The sequence below is a fragment of the Cyanistes caeruleus genome, chromosome 2, assembly GCF_971803275.1.
Source record: "Cyanistes caeruleus chromosome 2, bCyaCae1.hap1.1, whole genome shotgun sequence".
Lineage (NCBI taxonomy): Eukaryota > Metazoa > Chordata > Aves > Passeriformes > Paridae > Cyanistes > Cyanistes caeruleus.
This window is the reverse complement of record NC_141702.1, coordinates 65,293,476-65,316,308: the sequence shown is the minus strand read 5'-3', so window position 1 is coordinate 65,316,308 and position 22,833 is coordinate 65,293,476. Positions and strand designations below refer to the sequence as shown.

General features: G+C 39.7%; 1 long non-coding RNA gene across 1 annotated transcript; it reads left to right on the top strand.

Moving 5' to 3' along the window:
- Window positions 1-11,124: 11,124 nt before the first annotated feature.
- LOC111927021 (uncharacterized) lies at window positions 11,125-20,903 on the top strand. The gene is made up of 3 exons (XR_002863342.2): window positions 11,125-11,474; window positions 16,476-16,589; window positions 17,607-20,903. It is a non-coding gene; the product is annotated as an uncharacterized LOC111927021 (long non-coding RNA).
- Window positions 20,904-22,833: the final 1,930 nt, after the last annotated feature.

Genomic DNA, 22,833 nt, shown 5'->3' with positions numbered 1-22,833 from the left:
TCATTCTTCTGCCACTTTCCCTAGAAAATAGTTCTTCCTTATGTTTTCCCACTCACTTATTCTATTCCAAATCTCACGTTTGCTAAATAATAGTAAAATTATATAGTTAAATATAATTTAAATGTAGTTTAATTATATAAATGTTATATACATAACATTAAATAGTTAATGTTAAATATAGTCAGTTTTCTTAAATTTTAAGAAGTCCAGATATTATAAAAGCTGTGAACTTAAACAATATTCCTTTCAGTCATGATCTTAACTCCAAGTTTACTACTCTTAGAGAGCTGTAGCTGGAGGAGGACCCAGCAAGACTGGTGGGTTCTGGGTGAGGACCTCAATCAACTCTGTAGCTGGTCCATCCCAGTGCCGCTGAGGAAGTGCAGCTGAATCTTTCAGTCAGCTTTCTTTCTGCTGATTTGATTTCCCGTCAGAGGAACAGAAAAGGATCATCTAAAATCCTTTCTTAGAAAAGAGGATTTAATGCTTTGTCTTAACAAAATGCTACAGACTCTGCAGTGCAGTTAGATCAACCGAGGGGGTCTTCCTTGTTTCTCAAGTCAGTAGGACCAGATTGCCTGTGATCCCTTGCTTTGCGGATACAGGCTGCTTACTTTGTCCATGACATGTTCAGCCTGGGGGTCAGAAATGTGGCTTGCATCCCAGGGAAGGTTGCTTTTTTTTAACTTTCCCCAGTGATGAGGGCACTATTTTCCAGGAACATCCTGCACCTAATCAATTCTTTGCCGTTCACCACTACTCCAGCACCAGCTAGGTCTCTCTGGTATTCTGCCTGCAACATGCAGTTTAATCTCCTCAAAAGATGTGAGTGCCTGAAAATCTTTAGTTTTTCTGAAGCCTTTGGATTTAATATAAGATACCATCATGAAATTTAATGGCCTATGGTATTTCAGAAGCCTGACTGGATGATCTAATGACTCCTGGCTTTAGACATGGAACCTCTTGGATCTTCAATTTTCTGATGGCTGTTTCATATAAAATACAATTTAAAATAAAAATAACCTGTTCATTTATCATATATGTATTCTTCATGGGAGAAAATTATTTCCCTGCAGCAAAATCACAGAAAAAGGAATTTTACTGGGGCATCTGTGGGTTCAGTGGAGTGTTCCTTAACCCAAACCCTCATCTTGTATGAAGGATTGGAGCCATTTCTCCATTTCTCTGCCAAAAAGAGTTCAAAGATTGAGTGATGTGAAAGTCTCTGGGAGAATAGTGAGGAAAAAATGGAACCTTATAGCTAATTACAACAAAAAATAAAAATGTTTGTTTAAAAATTATTGAAAGGGACAGCTGACTAGGAGTCAGAAAATCTGGGCTCAAAACAGTGTATCAGGCAAAGGAGCCCAAAATGAGATGCCTGTTTAGATCCAAGTTTGTGACTAAGCTCATTAAAACCTGTTCTCAGCATGGCAGCAGCTCTACACTGGGACTGCAAGGTGCTGGGCTGGCTTCTGCCAGATCCTCTGTGCAGCCAGAGATGGCACAGGGCACAGGGCATGGAGCATGGATGGACACAGGATTCCCGTGAGTATCCAACTCAGGGGGTGGCTGAAAACCTGTCCCTGGAGGGGCCAGCTCCCGCAGGAAACACAGCCTTGTTTCCATCCCTGCTCCTCATGCAGCCAAGCCATCAAAGGGAGTGATCACACAATTCTTCCTCCCTCCAGGACATCTGCTTTTCCACCCTGTGATGGGATGCCTCAGATTGCAGGTGATCTTAAATCTGAATTAGAGCCAAGAGCCTAGGAAAAGTCCATACCACTACAAGCAGCATGCTGGCTGTGCTGGGATACTGTGGGAAGCAGAGCCCCTGTGGAAAGTGCCTGGCAGAGAGATGGCATCTCAGTGTGGGCATCTCCTCACAAGTCTGTTTTGAAAAGAGCATATAGAGAAAAAATTAGATTATTGAGAGAAAAGGACTGTAGCCCAGCCTATTTACTGCTTTTTGTCTCACTGTTTAGGCCACTGCCTGAGCAGTGATTGGTTTCCTTCCCCACACTGAGAATGAAACCAGCAGGAATTAAGAAGCAGTTCCTTCTCAGATACAAATCACTCACTGTTTCCCCTCTCTGCTCCCTTTGCTTTGACAAACACTTGTATGAGGCACGGGTAGTGCAATCAGTTCTGCGCCCTGTCAAACTGGGTTATCGTGTGAGGTTTAGTCCCCAAATGCCTGACACAGTTACTTTTTGAGAAAAAATTGCTTCTGAATAGTCTCCAGTGTAGTCTCCATCTGTGACTGAGTTCCTTAAGCAAATTATTGTATTGACCTTGCTCACCAATGTCACAGGGAACTTCATACTGCGATGAATTTGAAGGATGATTTTGTTTTGATTTGCTGACTTCTGAGTCACTCTTATAATGGCTACAAAACACATAAAATAATGTTTTATTCTTGTTTTATATCTTTTTTACATGCTTAGTTACTGTATACAAAGTCACTGGTGTTACTAAATGACACAAAATACAGCAAGATTTTAATTTTACGAGGACTGTCAGTCATAGACGTACCAACAATTACTGCTCTTGTTTTCTGGTACATCTACAAGGAGAAAGAAGAAAGAAGAAAGAAGGAGGAGGAGGAGGAGGAGGAGGAGGAGGAGGAGGAGGAGGAGGAGAAAGTTCTCATTACCTGGAATATGTTGAATAATGTCACCAGTCATATTACCTATGGTCCCTCTTGACTACGAGTCAACATAAGTGACCTGAATATAATTCTAACAATTGAAAAGTAAAGATAAAGCCATTATTTTTCCTTGTCTATTTTGTAATAGACACACCTTGTCACACAACTGTTTGCTACTGCTTTCCAGCATCTGCTGATGGTATTTGTATCTTTTAATTCTCTAGGACACTTAGTTTAGTTGGTTATTTAATCTGGTGATACTAAAAATTCTAATTTTCCACAAATTTTCTTTAACCTTTGCATGAACATTTCTTCCCTCTCTCTTCTGCCATTTGGGAAAGAGCAGAAAATCAGCCCTTTTTGCTTCCTTATGTTGGGGTTTGTGTCTCATCTTCTTGCAAGAGATTATATACCATATTTTTCCTGCCATCCTCTTCATGATGGAATGTTGCTTAATAAAGAGCATTTGTACTGTAGGTGTGCACATTACTTCACAGTTTAAATGCAATCCTGCTCATTTCCCTGCTGTGCCATGACACTCAGAGGATGGCTTTCTTCCTTTCCATAGTGGGTACCTGCATTTTATCAATTATGGTGATTAAAATGCAGTTTTCTGGAAAATAGCATGAACTGCTCAGCTGAAGAATCTGGAGAATATACAGCATTTGGATATTCTTGAGGTATAGCACTGATGCAGCTCAGCTTGTGAACTGAGTTGGTGCCAAGGTGACTTCCGTGGACTTCCTTGTGTAGTGTGAGCCCAGTACTTTAATTTTTGAGCTTTGCTCAGTTAAAATGCACAGCGTACATAGTTTGCTTGTTTACCTGAAAATTAAATCTCTGTCACATCAGCTGGCGTATCATTTTGCTTGATCTGTTATAAAGTTTGGAACAGGACAACAGCCCCAGTATGGAGGTGTGGTGAGAGCCCCTTTCCCCTGCCGCCACTGCACGTGCCAGGGCTGAGCTGTTCAGCAGCAGGAGCAATAGAAACAAACATTTGGGTAAGAGCATTTCTTCTTTCTTGAAAATCTGGCACTCTGGCAGGATGATAATAGCCTGATCCTGGTATCACACAGATCTGGAAAGCCACCTCAGGATGGCATAATTCAGTGCTGCTTCCAAAGAGAGTGTACCAATCAGTCTCCTCCCTCTGGGGCTGGCAAATAATTTGTGCCATCACTCAGTGAACTACCTATGGCCCTGAAGTGGCTGAAAAATTACTTGAGAAATGGCTTGCTCCTGGCCATGTTAGTTTTCTGAGCAACTTCACAGCTAGACTGAAAATTGCTGCAAGGGTTGAATAGTCTGGGCATGAGGAAGAGCTGCTGGGAATGGGAAGTGAGCAGGATGCGAAAAAAGCAAGTACATTGAAGCCAGCCCACGTGGTAAGTGGAATCTGGGGATCCTTGTGTATAGAAAAGCAGCCATTCAAAAGAAAGAAAGACAAAGGGGATGAGAGTTCTTAATCTTGGCACACCTATGAGCTTAAGTTTCTGCCAGGTCATGAGTCTTGCTCAGAGCACAGAAATTTAAGAACATACATGGAATTCTGTGTAGGAACAATGTTTGAAATATTCTTGCTTAACTCTATTTCAATTGTAGTTTAAAGTGAAAAAGAAAAAAAAATGGAGGAAAATACAATTTTCTGTATTTCCTCTGAGAATATAAGAAAATAACAAATCTTTAGAGACAATTGACACAATTTGCCCTGGTTTGTTTTTGGTTGGTTGGTTGGTTTTTTAACTCAAGTAGTCTAAAAAACTTCCAGGATGTCTTCTCAGCACAGGGCTGAGTTTCCTGCTGCTAAGTTGAGCATAATTCACAAAATATGCTTCTAGTTATTTATGACCTCTCAGCATGCAAGAACATGACAAAATTTATTTCCATCATTTTTTCACATTAAGAGGCAGTTAGAGACCAAGGAACTGCCTCTACAATTAGGACCTTGTTCACTGCATGAACAAGGGCTGCCTACAATGATGATTTCAGTGCAACAAGAGTAAAACCATTTTATCCAATAGTACCCCATTCCATCAAAAATCTGTGCCTCAGATTTAATCCACTCAGGTCAGTTTGCCTCATCTCTTTAAAAATTCTGTCCTCCACAATGTATGGGATGGATATTCTTTTTATAGAAAAAGTAATTATGGCAGATTTCCAAACGACCACAATACCACTGTGCCCTCAATTCCCAAGGGCCATTCCAAGAATTTCTTTTAACTCAGAAATAGATTACAAAAGTGACATAATATTTTTGACTGAAATTGAGTATGTAAATTTGTCTGGGGAACCTCAGTCCTTCAGCAGCTCCATCTCTGAGCCCCAGTGCCCAAATGTCCCAGCAGGTGAGGAAAATTGGTCATTTTGGTCATTCCAAGTAAAATGGCCCCAGCGCTGCAGCTGGTGCAAACTGACTCAGCGGTGGCAGGAGTGATGCTGATTTTTGCCAGCCAAGGAGACTATTATATTTATTTGGCTAATCTATGAAGGCCTTTTCTGAAATAGTGTGTACTGATTGTCTCTCCAAGGTAGAAACATACCAAGAATTTAAATTAGGTATGCATAATGCATTTGAGGTAATACATGTGTTTATTGCCTCTTGGTAAGTTATTAAGCTTTTATTGAAGCATATTTTGTATGAGCATCAGTATTATCCACATGCTTTGTACCTAATGTGTTTCGCTTCTTTAGCATATCTCAGTTAAGGGTTCTAAAACCGGCTACAAACACTAATGAGGCGAGATTTGCTGCGCTCCAGTGAGGAAGGAAAGCAGCATCATTGCAGGTCCACAGGTCAGGACTCTGAGGGGTGGAGAGGCTTTCTAAAGACAACACGATAAAATTCAGATGACAGTTCCTGCCCTTCTGTCAGTACCTCGAGCCCTTTTGCCCTTTCTGCCCAGCAGTGCTATATGGAGGGAATGCAGCCTGCCCGTGGTTGCTGGCTGCATCCCCAGGAGCAGCAGGGTGCTGGATGCACCCAGGACTGGACATCCTGTTTGGTGTCCCCCTGCCCCTGGGCAGAGTTGGCCCCTCAGACCTCACAGCCTGTGCCCATGCTCTCTTCTTTTCCTTTTATGCCAAATTCTATAATTCCTTGTTTGTGGTGCCAAGCATGCTCTTGCCAAAGTCCTCATCGTGGTGCATCTTCCCAGCTCCTGCCTCTTGGCTTCAGCCCTCCCTGCTCCAGTCCTGCTGTTCTCCCCTTAAGAGCAGCACTTGGGGGCTCCCTCACACCCTGGGTATGCATCCTTGCACACTAAATAATTGCAGCTGTAGTGCAGAATTAAAGCCAATCTCCTGCAAGTGGGAGATCTTTCCCAAGCTCTTTTTCAAGACACGTTACCTCAGAGGACCGCTCTGCTGAGACCTCCAAGCTAGCATACTTTAAGCGTGAGGGCTTAGGGTTGCTGGAAGTCTTTGTCCTTTATCACATGCTCTTGCTCATGGGAACTCATTAGGAGTCAAGCAGGAGAGCAGCTATGCCACCAAAGAGCAGAAAGACAATGCTGTGAGGCACTGAGATGCCTCACCCCTGCCTGCCATGTCCCTCATGGGGTCCTGGGGCTGCTGCTGGTGCAGCTGCCACTCAGGCACACATCTGAGAGGAAGCCACAAAACCATCAAGCACCATGTGTATCAGCGGGCCCAAGGAGGCTGCTGTGCCTTCTGCAGGGCTGTCTGCTGCTGCTCTGCAGGGATCCTGGTGATGCAGAGCTGGCAAACACGCCCCTGCAGCTACACTGTCCCTCCTTCTGCCTCCTGCCCTCCCCAGTGACACCAGGGCCACCGCAGGTCCCGGGCTGTGTCACAGGTGAGCACTTGAAATGCAGCTTGAATTAGCCATTGGCTGCACAGGGCTGAGAACCTTGCCTGAGCCCAGAGCAAAGTGCCAGAACAGGTGGAACAAATTAACAGCCATCCCTCTAGTATGGAAACAGAGGGGAAATTCCCATTAGGAAAATTAGGAAATTGTGCTTTCTTACACAAGAAACACTTCTTTTCATTCCCTGACTTTAATTTTTCTCCTTCAACATTGTGTGTGCCTACTATTAACTTTAGAGGTTTCTTTCTCTTCTGTGCTGGGTACTTTGTCTACCTCCCCCAGCCCAGACCTGCCTCTTGTCAAGAGATGTCAGACCTGCAAGCTGAAATGTCAGGTCAATTGGGAGAAGTTTCCTTTAATAAAACTAGAGCTGCTTTGACAATACCTTAATATAAATCTTTAAAATAATGTCTTCCTCTCTCATTTTTTTGCTTTCACACACATGCATACTTTTAGATATTTATACTAATTCTTTCCTGGATCCCTGAGAGTTGATTTTTCTTAAGAGATTAAGATGAGTTTCAGTACCATCATTATAAAAATAAGTCAAACACTTTTTTACTTCTGGAACTTTCAGAAAACCTCTAAGTTTTAATTTTATTTTCCTGAATGAAATGATCTGTAGAAGCCTTTAAATGTCTTCTACCAACTCTTAGGCAGTCCCTTCCATTTTTTCTCTATGGCCAGTATTTCCCTGTAGTGGAGCTGCTGCATTCAGTGCACTGCTGTGTTCCTCAATCCTCAAAACTGAGAACCATGCCTTCTTAGCACCTCTGATCAGCTACTCAGTAAGAGATTCTTTCCTTTTCAGGCTTAATGTAATCTTCTCAATCTTTCTTTATCAAGATTTAAAAATATGAGTGGTAAAAGAACACAAACCTTCTCTCCTGAAACACAAAGTGCACATATGTAGATGGTCCTAAACTTTTCTTCCCTGTACAGAAATTCCACCACATTTCTGTGTTCCAGGTTCACCCACTCATCCTTGATGCACCCCAAAGTTCCACGCCAGAGTTTAGTGGCTCATTTATCTATGTAATATTCCTGGATGAACTGTTGGTACAAGTCTATGTAACAGGGACAGAGAAAGCAGTGTTTGGATTCCCAAACCCTAGTTTTGGTTCTGTGGGATGGGACAGTGAGTGGTCACAGTCTTGCTTGACTCATTTTCATGGTGTAGTCTCAAGAAGACCTAATTATGCAGATGCTTGTTCTAGACACAAAACCCCCACCTTTTCCTTTTTGTCCTTTTCATTTTCCTTTTCCTTCTTCCTTTTCCCTTTTCCTTCTGTTTATTTTTCTCTTCTTCTTTCAACTGCCATATTACATGATAACGGTGCAGAGAGGGGACCTTCAGAAATTTAGTAATGATGTTAGCTCATTATAAGTTTCCAGGGCTACATTGGGAAAATTTTGCCAGCCCATGACAACTTTCCTCTCAGACCAGGACCAAAGAATTTTTGCAGTAAAAGGGTTAGCACAGGTCAGGTCTGTCTGTACAGTCAATTTTTTAGTAGATTAAATATTTCAATCACCTGATACAATGAATTCTGGAAAACAAGAAAGGGGATTAATTAATCCAATGGAAAAAAAAAAAAAGTTTTATGAAGAAAGCAACAGCCGTGTTAGAGTTATGGAAAAGAAAAGAGAAAGAACGAATTTGAAACAAAGTAGCACACTGTAAATGAAGCTTGTTAAAAAGAGAGAGAAAGAGAGAGAATTAATTTTTTAAAAAGTGTCTCTGTGGAACAAAATGGTACTTTCCTTGGGTTGATACTGCTTAATAATATGTTTCACAGTGTACAGTGTGCCAGTTCTTCTGTGCCTCTTGTCCTTTGTCCCCATATATCCATGGTGATTCGAAACTGGTAGAATTTAAAAGGAAGTGCTTTATGTAATTAGATGATTTGCAGAAGCCTAAGTGTCTGTGCCAGAACAATGAAAGATAAATCAAATTAGTTCTTCATACAGCTTGGGAAAAAATGGAAAGCATCCAAAGAAAAATAACTGAGGCTGCATATGGGCTAATATTAAGGCAGTCCCTGAGCTATTTTCCTATCTGCCAATGAAAGCACATCTTCCCCTAGTGGCCCACTTCAGATTTCAATCATGCATGGAAAGAAGCCTAAAGAAAACTAGAGGGAACATATTTATATTTATATTTATATTTATATTTATATTTATATTTATATTTATATTTATATTTATATTTATATTTATATTTATATTTATATTTATATTTATATTTATATTTATATTTATATTTATTCTTATTCTTATTCTTATTCTTATTCTTATGTTTATTCACTGTATATTGTGAATCCTTTATGCTTTTATGCTCTGTATAATTATTACACAGATGATCCAAAACTATAGTGTTATAATAGAAAGAAGTTAGTGTTTCATCCTTGATGTGTTGAGATGTAGCCCTAGGATTCTCCTTCTCAATAGTGGTGTAGCAAGCACAAAATGTTTCATTACCAGTCATTCTTGGGGATTATATCCATTTTCATAAATTAAAATATGTAGGGACCCAAGTGTTTACGTGGTAGCTTCCAGACAGCAGCAAGTCTGCCTTGCCTGTCTAAGTGTGGCATACTGCTCACAGTAAAAGCTTCTGTGAGCTGTTTGTCAGAGACTGGAATTGCTGCGAATGCTTTCTGCAAACCTTTTAGAAGCTTTGCTTCCTCAGAGCAGCTTGTGAAGGCAAACACAGATATTTAATGATGCCACAAGCTGCAGCTTCCAGTTCTGTACTTCCCAGTGTGCCTGTGAGGTAATCCATGGGAATACAGCAGATCCCAACTCTGACTTCCATCCAAAACCTGTAACCACTTACAGTTATGTACTCCTTTAGTTCTTTGTCTTTGTTTCCTCTCTAGTGAGGCACCCTCTTTACAAACTCAATAAAATGTTGATATATTCAGTGCTGGTATATTTAGGAGCCTTAGAAAGGATGGTGAAAATGCAATTCCCAAACCAAAACAGGATTCTCTGCTCTGGATTTCAGACAGTAAGGATTATCCAGTCCTGTCCCTCACAGCTTCAAATGAGTCAGTAGCTGCTTAGTCCAGCTAAACCTGCAGAGTACTGAGTCCTTACTCTCAGGAATGCAGCCAGACAGTACTTTTTGCACTCTATTATAAACCTCAATTCAGCCATGAAAAGATTTTATGTCACAAAAGAAAAGAGCAGGGTAGTTCAAGGGTGAGTTGACAACATTCTAGCTCACTTTAGTAGCAAGTAAATGTTTTAAGTGGAAATGTTCAAAGTGATTCTAAAAAACTGATGTCTCCACCTGCTGCAGAAAAGGCTTTCCTACCTCATCACCAGAAACTGCCAATCTGAGATACACACGTGTACTCGGTCCACTTTAGATTTTCATCTATTGCTGCCTTAATAGGAGCTCATGAGGAAGCTTCTGACAAGTGATTAACTCTGAATATGATTTTCTTTAGTAGTTTTTTTCCTTTTGAGAAAATATTGGCAGCCATTTCCTTGATGTAGGTTGCAACTTCAAGCCTGCAGGTTTGACAGTTTTATAGATTTTACTTCCTTTACTTGTTTGTAAACTGTGTTTTATCCTTTCTTCAGTCTGGATGTATCCAAATATCTGCAACATCTCCAGAGGCATTCCCTGTTTAGAACTTTCATAACTTTTCTTCCCTGCCTGCTTTAATTTCAACTGGCTGCTGGTGTCTGAGCGTTTGGGATTTTGAGGGTAGGATTTGCCACATGCTGAATACTTGTTGAGAATTTTGGGGTAAGTAATCAGAGCTAAAGGAAGAATTGAAATGTAAGTAAGAGAAAAATGAGTTGGGCAAGGACAAAGGAGATTAAAAAAAATATAAAATAATTTATTTTTCTTGTGTATACATGCATTTTGTAATATATAAACAGCTGATATGGACAAGAAGCACAAGGGCCCTTCTTGGGGTGGATGTTTGAGGGCAGTGAGAAATACTGGTAAACACACTCTGGTGCCAGAGCAGTTTTGTTTAGCCATTGCCTCCTCAGGCTCTGCTCTGTGCTGATGTGTGATGGTTTCTGACCCCAATGGTCCCAGGGAGAACTGTGACAGAGCCCATTTCTGCAGTCAGTCCCAGAAGTTTGCCTAGTGTTCCCAGCTTACCAGAGACCTTGGCAAAAGAAGGTGCAGCCACAGCACCTAGGCATTTGTTCTCTTACAGAATCCTTCCCCAGACAATTTCTATGAATTTCTTAGTTGAGGTTCCTTTTTTTTTTTTTATTTTTTTTTTTTGTAAGGGATAATTTATGCATTTCTTTCCATATTGGATATATTTTGTGTCAATAGCTCGTGTTTACTGCAAGCCAGGCACTAAGAAACATATCCTGCTGGGACTATCTGGCACAACTCTGAAGAGTTCAGACTTTTTTCATCCCTTTCAAATGATGAGAAATTTGTAGCAATAGCTTCTTGGAGAGAACAGTGGAATTATCTAGAAGTGTTTTGTTACCTACAATTTCCCCCAACCAGCTGTGATATTTAAAAGACACTAGTCTCTTGCTGGGTTTCCCCTGCCTCTCCAGATCCTCTGCTCCATGTCCCCTGCCCAGCCCCTCCACCTCTCCAGCCTCTCAGCTGGGAGTCTTTAGTAAAGACCTTGCAGCTGATTTGTGTCTTGAGAGTTCCAGCTACAAACATCTTCTGAGCCTGACAGCAGATGAGTGCAGGAGCCAGAAGCAGGTAAATCACACCTCCTGGACGCTGACTTTTCTTTGTGCTCTGAGTTTTTTAACTTCATGCCTAAGTATATGAAGGTGGAGGAATTGCCAACTGTAAAGGACTGAAGTGGCTTTTGTCTTCAAAGCTTCACTGCTACTTGTCATTAGTTATGTCAATTCAAAAGGAGAAAAAAAGGAGACCTTTAGACTGATGAGAATACATTGACAGTCAAAACCTTTCCTGGAATATTAATAGAGGATTATATGAGATTCCTCTCCAAACAGCCAGTAGATCCTGTTTTCCCTGAGGTAAGCCAGAAGGCCTTCCATCCATAATGATCCAAAAATGATTGTGATAAGATTTTAAATATTTAAATATTTAAAATATGAGGTACTAAATAGAAAAAAAAAAAAACTAACCTAATGTGAGTTTTCTTTGTAACAAATTTTGTTGATAGTTATTAAAATGAAAGTCCAAGGAAGTGCTGCAAATGTCATACAAAGGCCCTTGGAGCAGGGAAGACTTAAGGAAGCAAAACCCTTTTTGTCTTGGTATCGCTGGATGCACTGCAGAATCATACTCTACATAACCTTTTAAATGGTTATTAAAGGCATTTCATCACCCCCTTAAGTGCCCTCAATAAAGAAAGAAGCACAGTCTGCTCTGGAAGGTCTTCATCCTGCAGAGACCAAGGGTTTGAAGGGTTTGAAGAAACGTCTCCATCTAGACACAATGATTTATATGTTCAAGCCCAGTTTTTAAACTATCTTTTTTTTTTTCTTCTATTCATAATTTTTTTTTAATGTGTCCATATTTAAGTGCAAGTCCTTTTTTTGGGTGAGAGGCCTTTCTTCTATCCTCAAAAACTATGAGATTAGTAAAACTATGAGATTGTTCTGCAGACACCAGAACTGAATGGTTCCACGGCGTATTACAATCAGCCTGCAAGTTGGACAAAGTCAGTATCAGAATAGATGCTGTAAGTTTAGCTCAGAAAGTCTAAGGAATCTCATGGTTTTATTATAACACTATGATAGAAAGTGCTAGCAGAAATGTTACTCATATTTCTGTCTCACACTCTCTATGTGATTTCCAAAATCCTCATTATATATATGTATTCATTATAAATATGTATTCAGCATCAAGACTTGTATGAAAAAAGAAAAACCATTAACACATTTTAATAATAAGCCACCAATAATAGTATTAAAGTTCCCAAGGAATGACACACAATACAGTGATTTTTTTTCCTTTGTGCTAAAGCACTGAGCAGAGAATAATGTACTACTGAGCAGTAAGTAATAGGAATGATAAAAGTCTGCAGAGTTGTTGTCACTTTATACTGACAGTGATTGAGTGGTGGTTTCAAATAGCAGGTGTAATATTTTAAACACAGGTAGTAGCTATGTGCATTGAGTACACAGGCTCACAAAGGCTTACAAAGACACCTTCACTTTGAAATTGCCTAAAATCTAAAAAGCAATGAGAAATTTTTAAACTGAGCAGCTCTTTTCTGCAGAAAAAGACAGTCTGAAGTACATGAAAGGAGATTAAATCCATTCAGAAAAGTTATCTGAAAGGTGTAGGGTCTCTGCAAAATCTTTTTCCTGTGACAGAGGCACCATTGGCTTCCTCTTGGGAAGGAAACACTTTGCAGTCCAGGGCAGGAAAAGTGAGAGCTGTGATGTGAAAAGCATTGAATCAAATAGACCTGTGACTGATGATTCTTAAGGCACATCTAAAGTCTTTTATTTATCTCCCATGAAATGGAGACAACTGGTTGTGCACAGGTGATTGAGAAGCTACATACATCACCCTAGAAAAATCCCATTTATTTGCTCCCCTGGGGGAATGGAAAAAGAGTAAAGCTGCATAGAGGCAGGGGTTTACAGGGATTTAGGACTTTAAAATGAGGGTGGTTTTAATGAAAAAGCATTATGTCTGCATATTCATGTGCTTTTATGTAAGCATTTGCTATAGAACCATTTATATGGCATAAGAATACTAATTTTCAATCATAATTCCTTAGATTGTTATACCTCTAAGACAGAGGTCTTTCTCAAACTGTCATTTTTCTACTTTTTTGTTTTGCCAGCAGCCCATCTCATTGGTGTGCTGTGTGTGGAAGGAGGCCAACAATAAACATTGATAATACACCTAAATATATAGAATTGCTGGAAAGGCTCACAGTTAAATTTCAATTTTTATGTGCTGCTGCAAGTAAGGAAATATCCCACTGAAATGTTTCCCATGTTGAAACCTTGCCTCCAGCTTTAATGAATATGGAAAGCCCTAACCAACTTAAGAGGGGATTAAAAGAGTTACTGAGCATAGTTTTTTGTCAACCCAGAAACTTCGTTGTGTTTTTGTCACAACAAGGGGAGTTCATATATTCCCCCAAAATTCACTGACCCCAAGGGTGATGTGAAGCCTCACCTTGCTTGCCCTGTAGCTAAGGACACGATAAGGAGCTCCTAGAAGCCATTTAGGGACTAGCTGGGGACTGTCCTCTTTTTATAAACAGCAATAAACCAGCAGTAATGTAACCAATGAATTCACATCATGAATCCACATTTACAAATTTGCATTAATGTGGGATAATGTCAGTGAGAAGCAGCAGAGGCACTAGGTCACTTAAGGTTATGTATACCCTTGGGGCTACCCAATTTTATGTATTTCTATCAGCCCTGAGAAGGTCTCTGGGATTTCTTCTGATAATAGTCCCAACCAATTCCATCCTATAAATCATTTTACATAAAACTCTGAGCTAGGCTTGACGTTCTTGTTTATGTTCAAGCAAGTACAGCAGAGGAGCTTAATGTCTAATGAAGGAAAGGAGTGTCTGAATCCTCCAGTTAGAGCTAGAAAATGCCTCACTGAATCTTACTTTCTCACACATTTAGTGTCTAGGAGTTTGTCTCATGAGGGGAGGATGGTTTGTACTAAAGTGGCTGTCATTTGAAAGTTATGTACGATTAGGAGCAATAGAAGGTAATAAGTCTGACAGAGTTCCCTGCCAAAGATTTTGATTTATCTCATTCTCACTACCCACTTGCGGTTTATGTCATGTTTTCCTGAGTTTCCTCATATTCCAGTTTTTCCCTGTCAATGTGTTATATCTTCAGACTCCTCTTAGCTACAGGAATGATACCAGCAATGAGAATAAAAATTATTCAGTAGAATAAATGCTTCACTATGAGCACTTGGACTAACATCCAGATAAAAGCTGTGGTGGATGTTCCTCAGTGTGTTTTTTATTTAACATTTTGGCTCAGATGGTTGCTTAGTTATCCAAATCCAAATTTTCATCCTATCCTGCAGGACTGCAAAATAATCTTTCTTCAGAAAGTCTTGCTGAGCACTGCCTTCCAAACCTTTTGGACTGGGCTTTGCAATAATTGAAAAACAGTGTACAGCTTAGCTGATAGCCAAAACTGCAGGTGAAGCTTCCAAAGCCCTCACCCAGATTTGCAGAGTCAGGGATCTGGATTTACATAAGGACAGCTTTGGGACTTCACCTTTCCCTTTTCTAACTAACCCCTGCTTTCATTATACTTTGCATGGGGATTCATCCCCTGTTTTATTGATAAATTTTGATAAGCTTCTTAGGTTGATTAGAAACAAAAGGTGATGGTAGTCTAGGGAATCTTGACTGTTTGCTTTGTGAATCTCTGCTTTGAAAGCCATGTAGGCAGTGGTTGGGCTTAGCAAATGCAGAAGCTATAAAACCTTAATTGCTCCTTCCAACACTTAAAAAAAAATAGCTCATCTTACTATTGTGATCTTTGCAACAAATTATATTCGTGGTATAAGTGAAAAACATACTTTGAAAGAGTATTTCCCTTTACTTATTTTCATCTTCAGAAAGATGTTCAGGTGCATTCCCAAAATATAATCAGAATATACATTAAAAGAATTCTTTGAAGGTTTTTTTGTCCAGCCCCTGCTCAAAGTACAGCCAGCTTCAATGGCAGAGCAGGTTGTACAGAGGTATTAGCAGCTGAAATTTGAAAAACTCGAAGAATAGAGATACCCAGATTCTCTGGGCAATCTGTTCTTGCATTGAATCCCCCTCATGGTGAATTTTTTCTATCCAGTTGAAATTTCCTTGCAACTTGTGACTGCCACCACTTCTCTCCATCACACCCCTCTGTGAAGAGTCTAAATTTTCACATTCTCCCCTCTGGGGAGGGGAGGATAGCAATTAAATCTCCCTTTGTCTTCTCCAGAGGAAGCAAACCCAGCTGTCCCAGTCTGTAATCCTACATCATGTGCTCCAATCTCTGCTCTCTGTCATCCTCACAACACTTACCACAAGTGATACAGTAGGTAAATGATCATCACAACATTTATCACATGTGATACAATAAGTAACACAAATCAAATTGGTTTTGCATTCCAGTTGGAGTAAGATATAGCAGTAATGGTTTTTTGCAGTGTTTTCATGTAAATTTGAGTAGAAAATAACAGATACTGGAACTGGGCATGAAAACAAAAGGAAGGAGCAGGGTTTTCACTGTGTCCCACTAGCCTTTAAGTCCCCATGCCTGCACTATTACTGAGGAGCCATAAACATAATGTGGCACTGTAGATCCATTGCACCTTGCATTTTTCAGTACCCTAAACATAGCAGTGGAGGAAGTAGAGCACTGACTCCAGCTCAGTGAGAGATATGGCAAGATGAGCCCAGTGGGATCCACTCCCTCAAAAAGACACCATCCAGCCTCTCAGGAGACTGCATGTCCTAGGGCTGAGATGTCCTATGACTAATGGAAATCACTTACTCCTCTTAGCAGAGCTGCACAAGTTGCTTGCTGTTTCCAGAAATGGTGCCTTATTTAAAAGACCAGGTCTGATTCATCACTTTGTTATAGAGGTTTAATAGGGTGATGAATCACATTTGTCATTTTCAAAAACTTACAAGCATTGGTAGAACTTGTCTCAATTCATAAACTTTAAGATATATGTTAGGATAGGATTTTACTTTTAAATTTAAAAAGAGAATAACACCCAATAATCATCATTAAGGGTGTAATAACAAAACAATAATTTTCTGGAAACATTGTATATCAAGATAATGCAAACTCGTAACATTACTGATTTATATTTTCATCTTGAGATTCATATAGCCTGACATTTTTTTGCCATTTTTAAGTGTTATTGCAATAAAAAACATTATTTCAAGACATTAATTCCTGCAATATTTAATTTCTGGAGGGTTTTTTTTCCTGACTGTTTGGTATAATGTTCAAAATCCATGTCCTTTTCTTTTTTTTAATCCAAATCTTGTTAATTTTCTTCTTCCTCAGTTTCTTCATCTGTTTTATCTTGTCCAGCTTGCAAGCAGAAAAGAGTGAGAGGAGCAGGAAAAAGTTTAAGGGGCAAAGAGAAAAAGAGTGCATCCACTTTAATTCTCCATTCAGGTATAAAAATAATCTGCAAGTATTTTCAATTCTGTTATGGAAAATATTTCAACCAGCTCTAGAAGTTTAGGTAAAAATTGCCTAAGGTAATTCTGTCACAAACAGAAGACAGATATCCTCATCTTCCCTAAGTGTGATGTTTGGCAAATAAAAAGAAAAGTTGTGGCAGATTAAAGTGACATATCCTTTCACAATTCTTGCTGTAGTGTATTAGCTGAAGGAGAATTGCTTGATAGTTTTTTTTTTCCTTTTTCTTTTCTGATCTTTCTCCCTTATTTAAAAGGAATAAAAAGAACTGGGCTGGAAACCCTTTCACAATCTCATAAAATACCTCTGCATGATACTGCACATTTTCTTCTCCATTCTCTAAGTTGTTATGTTATTCTCTAAGTTTTATACAGGAAAGCCTTGGGAAATGTAAACCATGATTGCAGTATATGTCCTCTTGTTCTTGAAAGGCGCTGTATTTAAGCAAGACTCATGCCACGATCCCTGAGACCTATTTCTAATCCTGTCAATATCTCATTTTATGACCTTGGGCAAAACTTCTCTCTGCCCCTCAGGCTACTCGTCTGTTTTTCAGGAACAGAAATCTGAGATACTTTAGGGCATTATGATGTTTAATCAATATCTGTAGATTCCTCAGAGATGCCCAAAGGAAATTTGTCATCAAAATGGACAGTTCATACCAGTGTACATATACCCCATCAACCAAAACCTTCTGGAAGGCTTATCTTGAGGCAGGGAGTAGAGATCATAAGCTATATATTTGTTTCATTTACTGTCATCTGCCTACTGCCAGATGCATGCACGAGTAGAGAAAATCTCTGCACAATTTTTCCCGTTCATTTGTTTTTTGTAAGCAAATGCAAACAGTGAAGAAAGCATGCTCAGACTCTGACTCTCGGGGCACCACTGGGCTGCTCTCTTTGCCAAAGCTGAGGTTTTCTGGTTGTTTGCTGAGCTGCCATCAACCCAAGATAGAGATTTGTCTTCTCTCTCACTGGTTTTATACAGGACAGCAGTACGAGGAAACAGAAACTTCAGACCAGGATGCCCTCACTGTGGATGGGATCCCACTGTGAGTGCAAGGTAAAGGAGAGGAGAAGAAGCAGAAGAAATTCATCCAGCTGATGGATATTTTATGCTTTGAGTGCATTATAATGAACCAGTCACTACCTAGGCCAGTGGGGTGGCCAACAGGCGTTTTTCAAGCTTTTTTAAGGTGACCATCCATAGGTGCTGCTGTTGAACATGCACTGAAAATATATATTTATTTATTGATAAACTTCATATGGTAATACTGCTACCCAAAAAAAGGCTTATTCAGGATCACATACATAGTTGGCATCTGTGTTTATGGTTCTCTGTTTCTTGCAATAATGTGCATTAAATTTATCAATATCTTAACACTGGGTCAGAAGAAATAGGTATTTGGATGGGAAATTGTTATATAACACTTTAGCTTGAAGAGAATTTTCCAGATGTGAGATGCTGGTAACTCACCATAATTAAATGGGAAGTCTATGATTTTCTTGAATTTTTCACAGGTGTGCATCATGTACAGAAGATAGCCATTTCCTAGCTCAAGGCTTTTATAGATTCCTCTAATTAGGTCAATGTAATAAAACAGCTAACTAAAACATGTTTTGAGAAATATAGAATATGTATATATTGATCAACAGGTATTCATCTCCTGGCAGAAGTTTGTGGTTATATGATTAGATGCTATGTTAGGTGCCAAATGTAGATACTTTTTCTTTTTTTCCTTTTTTATTGCAAACACTCCAAAATAGGCCCAGCTAAACCAAAAGTGCAAAACCCAGAAATTATTGCCACCTACTGTTGTTCTCCTTCACAAAACATTACTGAAGCATAGTTTACATCATGTCAGAACTTGTTAGGACAGGTATCTGAGAGCTGGAAGTCTTCTGATCTAGATGAATTTTCAGTCCTCTTTCCTGAAGTGTCTGCCTGCAAAAAGGAGTGCCACAGACAGGGATGACTGCTGAGCTTTCTGCAGGGGCATTGTGAAGATCACAACTGCTCTGTTGTACATCCTGCTTCCTCTGAAATCCTCATTCTACATCTGCAGCCTGTAAAAACCTCTTCCAGTTTCACATTGCCAGCCTCCATTCTCCTCCAGACACAGAAGCTGCCTTTATCCCTGTTTTATAATTACATGCTCATACAGGGTTGTGAATTGTTTTCTTTGGGATTAACATTCCTGCGCCAGTCCCCCAGGCTGTCATTCACTTCCTGGGATTAATACTGTCCAACCTTCTTCAGCACTGATAACTGCTCCATCCTTTGCCTTGTTGCCACCTGCTCCTTCAGTTGTTGATAAGGTTAATTCAGTTATACACCCAAGCCAGCCTACAGAGGGAAATCTTTCCCGGAAAAAGGAGCTGCAAGAGGTGCAAAATCTCCTGAAACACTGATATAGGCCACCCCTTACAGGCAAAGACTGTCATTTCAATCAAACAAAGAAAATCTGAAAGTGTTTTCAATGAAAATAGTTAAGTTTTAGTTTAGAGAGTCAAGTTAAGAGCTGAGAAAACCTGTGGCAGCCTGATGTTTAATTTCTGCTGCTTTTAAAAAATATGCTTGACCGAATATTTCAGATCTAAAGTATTTTATTGCAAAAATATAAGTATTTATGCAGTATACTCCTAAGCTGCTCTGTCTGTTTCAGCCATCCCTCATCCAGGTTGAGATGCAGGTTGGAATGTGAATCTTTGTTCAAATAAATTACGTCAATAAAATAGTGTACATAGCTGTTAACTGAATAGTGATTTCAGCTGCTGTCTGATGATCACACATGACTTACTTTTTTCAGTAGTTCAGGTGATATTTGGTTGGGTTAATAATGCACTTCATGAAGGTGTTTTAATTATCCAGCTCTCCTGAAGTCAGTAAAATTCAAATGGGAGAGGTTTTTTAAGATGAAGAGATAAAGCAAAAACATATAAATGTAGGACCTAGGGTTTTATCTGAAGAAAACATCAATTGCTGAGCACAAAGTCTTTAATCTTAAAGATTACAAGTCAATTCAAGCCATTATTTAATTTTTACTCACAGCATAATAAATACTGCTCATTTCTTAAAGGGAACAATTACTTCCTTCCCTTTCTTTCTGAGGTTCACACTACAGTGACATGTGTACATCACATATTTCCTTCATCTCTGCATCCTCTGCAGAAGCACAGTGAGTGGAAAAGGGGCAAGAAAATCAGAAAGAGGGACTCTTCTGGCAGAGGGACTTGCAAATGAGCAAGAAGAAAGGCAATGAATGGGGAAAGAGAAGAAAGAGTAGATGAAAGCAGTGAATAGACTAAATAGCCAGACTTGTGGTACCTGGCAAGTTGCTAACAAGAGGACAGTGTTGCCTTTCGTATATAGGATCTTTGATGTGGGATTTGAAAAAGCTGGAGCTCCTGCCCCAGTACATCTCCCAAGAATTGCTATTTTTCTCAACTTAATATGGATGTTTTTAGCCTGCTGCTTGCAATGGCCAAGCACTTCATCTCACTGGACCCATCTGCTCTGAAGACCCTCCCTCATCATCTCTTTTCCCTTCCTCTGAAGTCTGCTCACATGATAGTGGAACTTGGGATAATAGCCACAGCCAGGTGCTGTCAAGTGCACTCCATAAAAACAGGAAGGGTCTTGGTGTCAGAAGTGCCACAGAAGGAAGTGTGTAGGGGGGGTTCTGGAGATGATGGGGACATTTGCTTCAGAATTGCACTCCAGGCCTGAAAAAAACCACCAAACAACATAATAACACTTAATTAGGGTTTGCAGAAGGAAGAGACTATTACAAGCAGTGAAATTTACTGAAGAGCAAGGAGCAATGGAGTCACTCACTTCTAAATTGTACAGACCATTGATTTTACATATATTCTGCTTTTTCCCTTTTTCTTATATATGGCATGATATTCTGATTTATGTCATGGAACTTAAAGGCCTTAGCTAACTACAAAAGCCCAGTTTACTTATCTGAATCCTAACTAGTTCTTTGTATATTATGACAAAGAAATTTCACAGCTTAAGAACTGTATTTAAAAAGCAAGTCAACAACCTTTTTTGCATTGTGTCTCATTTCCAGCTTTCCAATTTCATAAACCCTTGTTTCTGTTTTATGAGACATCTTTAATGGAGATTTCCAGATTAATTTCTCTATGTTGCTACTGATTTTGAACATTTCATCCAGGATGTTCTGTAAGACAATAATGAAGGGAAGTTTGAAGCGCTTAATATTTATAATAGATTTGCTATGAACTTGGTTCTCATTTGAATAAATGGATTGTGCCATATTTTCATTGATCTTTTTAATGAAATAGAATTTAGGACATTTTTTAATACCTCCACAACATGGAAAGCTTTATTCTCCAAAAGTCTCTGTTCATAATTCCTACTGAACCTTTATTGAGGCTGGATGACAAGTACAAGGTACAGCACTGGAGGTATAAATGACCCTTTGAAATTACTCACTTTGTTTTCGGTCTCATTCTTATTTATTACTGAGCTGATCTTTGCTCTCCTAGCAAGGGAAGATAGAGTTCCTTAAATCATGCCTATTGCAGTAGTGGAGCTTTACAGTAAAAGCCACTGGACTGCCAGAATTTTCTAGGTAACAGAGGACAAGGGCACAAATTCTATCTGCTCAATGCCTCAACTTTCACAGACAGGCTGACTTTAAAACTTTCTAGCAGTCAAATGTTACATTATAAATTGAAATATGTGTGTGCATTTCTAAAGGGTTAGTGACTAGCCGTGTACTTGAAATGATGAGGTTATGGTGTGGTTTCCCTTTCGTGGTGTTATGGCTTTTAAGGTTTATTTGTCTTACCATTTCAAAGTCATTCAGGTCTGTAGAAAGATAGAAGAAGGATGGGATCCTACACACGGAATCAAAACGTGTAGGGTACTATTTCTCGTATTAAGTTTTAGTTCTGCTGGAATTTTGATTGTGTATGAGAGGTATTGGTAACCTTTACCCTTCTTGCCATTAGGATTCATTTAACCTTCTTGTCTTTACATGCAGTGACAAGCAAGAGTTTTAAATCAGACCAGTTGCGTGTTAGCCCTGTAATCAGGGAGAGACGTTCACAGCAGCCCACTGCTGGGCTCAGGTCACAGTCTGGAGAGTTGCCAGTGAATACCCATGTGCCTGACATGTGAATCAAATTACCTCCTACAAGCAGCGTCCAGAGAGAGACTTATCTTATTAATTATACATGGAAATTGAGATCCAGCAACATCTGACGAGGTCCTGTATTTCAAGCCTTGGTTTTCTGATGCTGTCAGCAGCAGATCAACAATCTAATTAAAATGGTCATCAAAGCAGATCTGAAATACATTAAATGGTTCCCATTAATGTCATATTTAATTTAGTGGCTCAGTATTGAAGATGTTCATTACTGTCCTTTGCTTGATTTTGAACTTCTGGGAAAGTTTTATAAATGATATTTACATCTCTAGAAACATAAACACTCTGTTTGCATATCTGACATTTCTTCTGTCTTTTCATTCCCAGTTTTTTTGCATCTGGGTTGCCAGCTACCCCTTGGTTGCTTCTTCAGAACACCCTGAGAAATTTAGAAAGGGTGGGGGAATTGCAACCAGGGGGAATGGCACAAGCTTTTTTTGCTGTTTGTTCTGCCTGTCCTTCACAGCAGGCTTTTAGTCTAATTGTACAACTGAGTTGAGTTTAGTGATAAGACCCGAGGGAATGGCCTGAAGTTGTGTCAGGGGAGGGTTAGGCTGGATATCGGGGGAAGGTTCTTCACCCAGGGGGTGTCTGGGCACGGGAACAGGCTCCTCAGGGAAGAGCTCACAGCACCAAGGCTGACAGGAGCTCAAGAAGTGTTTGGACAATTCTCTCAGGACATGGTGTGACTCTTGAGGATGGTGCTGTGCAGAGCTGGGGGTTGGACTCGATGTTCCTTGAGGGTCCCTTCCAATTCAGTGTATTCTGTAATCCTGTGATTCACTGACATGATGGGATGGCTGGACCTTCCCATTGACCATCAGTGCTCCTTCTGACTGCTGTGGGCTAAAACTCACTGGGTACTGTGAGTAAAGAAGACTGAGTTGCAATCTTAGATAGAAATCACCTGTTAGAGATCAGATGAGATGTGAAAGTCTCAAAGTCAAGTTCTGTAGAATTACTTCACCATTCCTTCTTGTGACATAGTCAGGAATGTAAAAAGTATCTGTCACTAAAACCCCCCACACACAG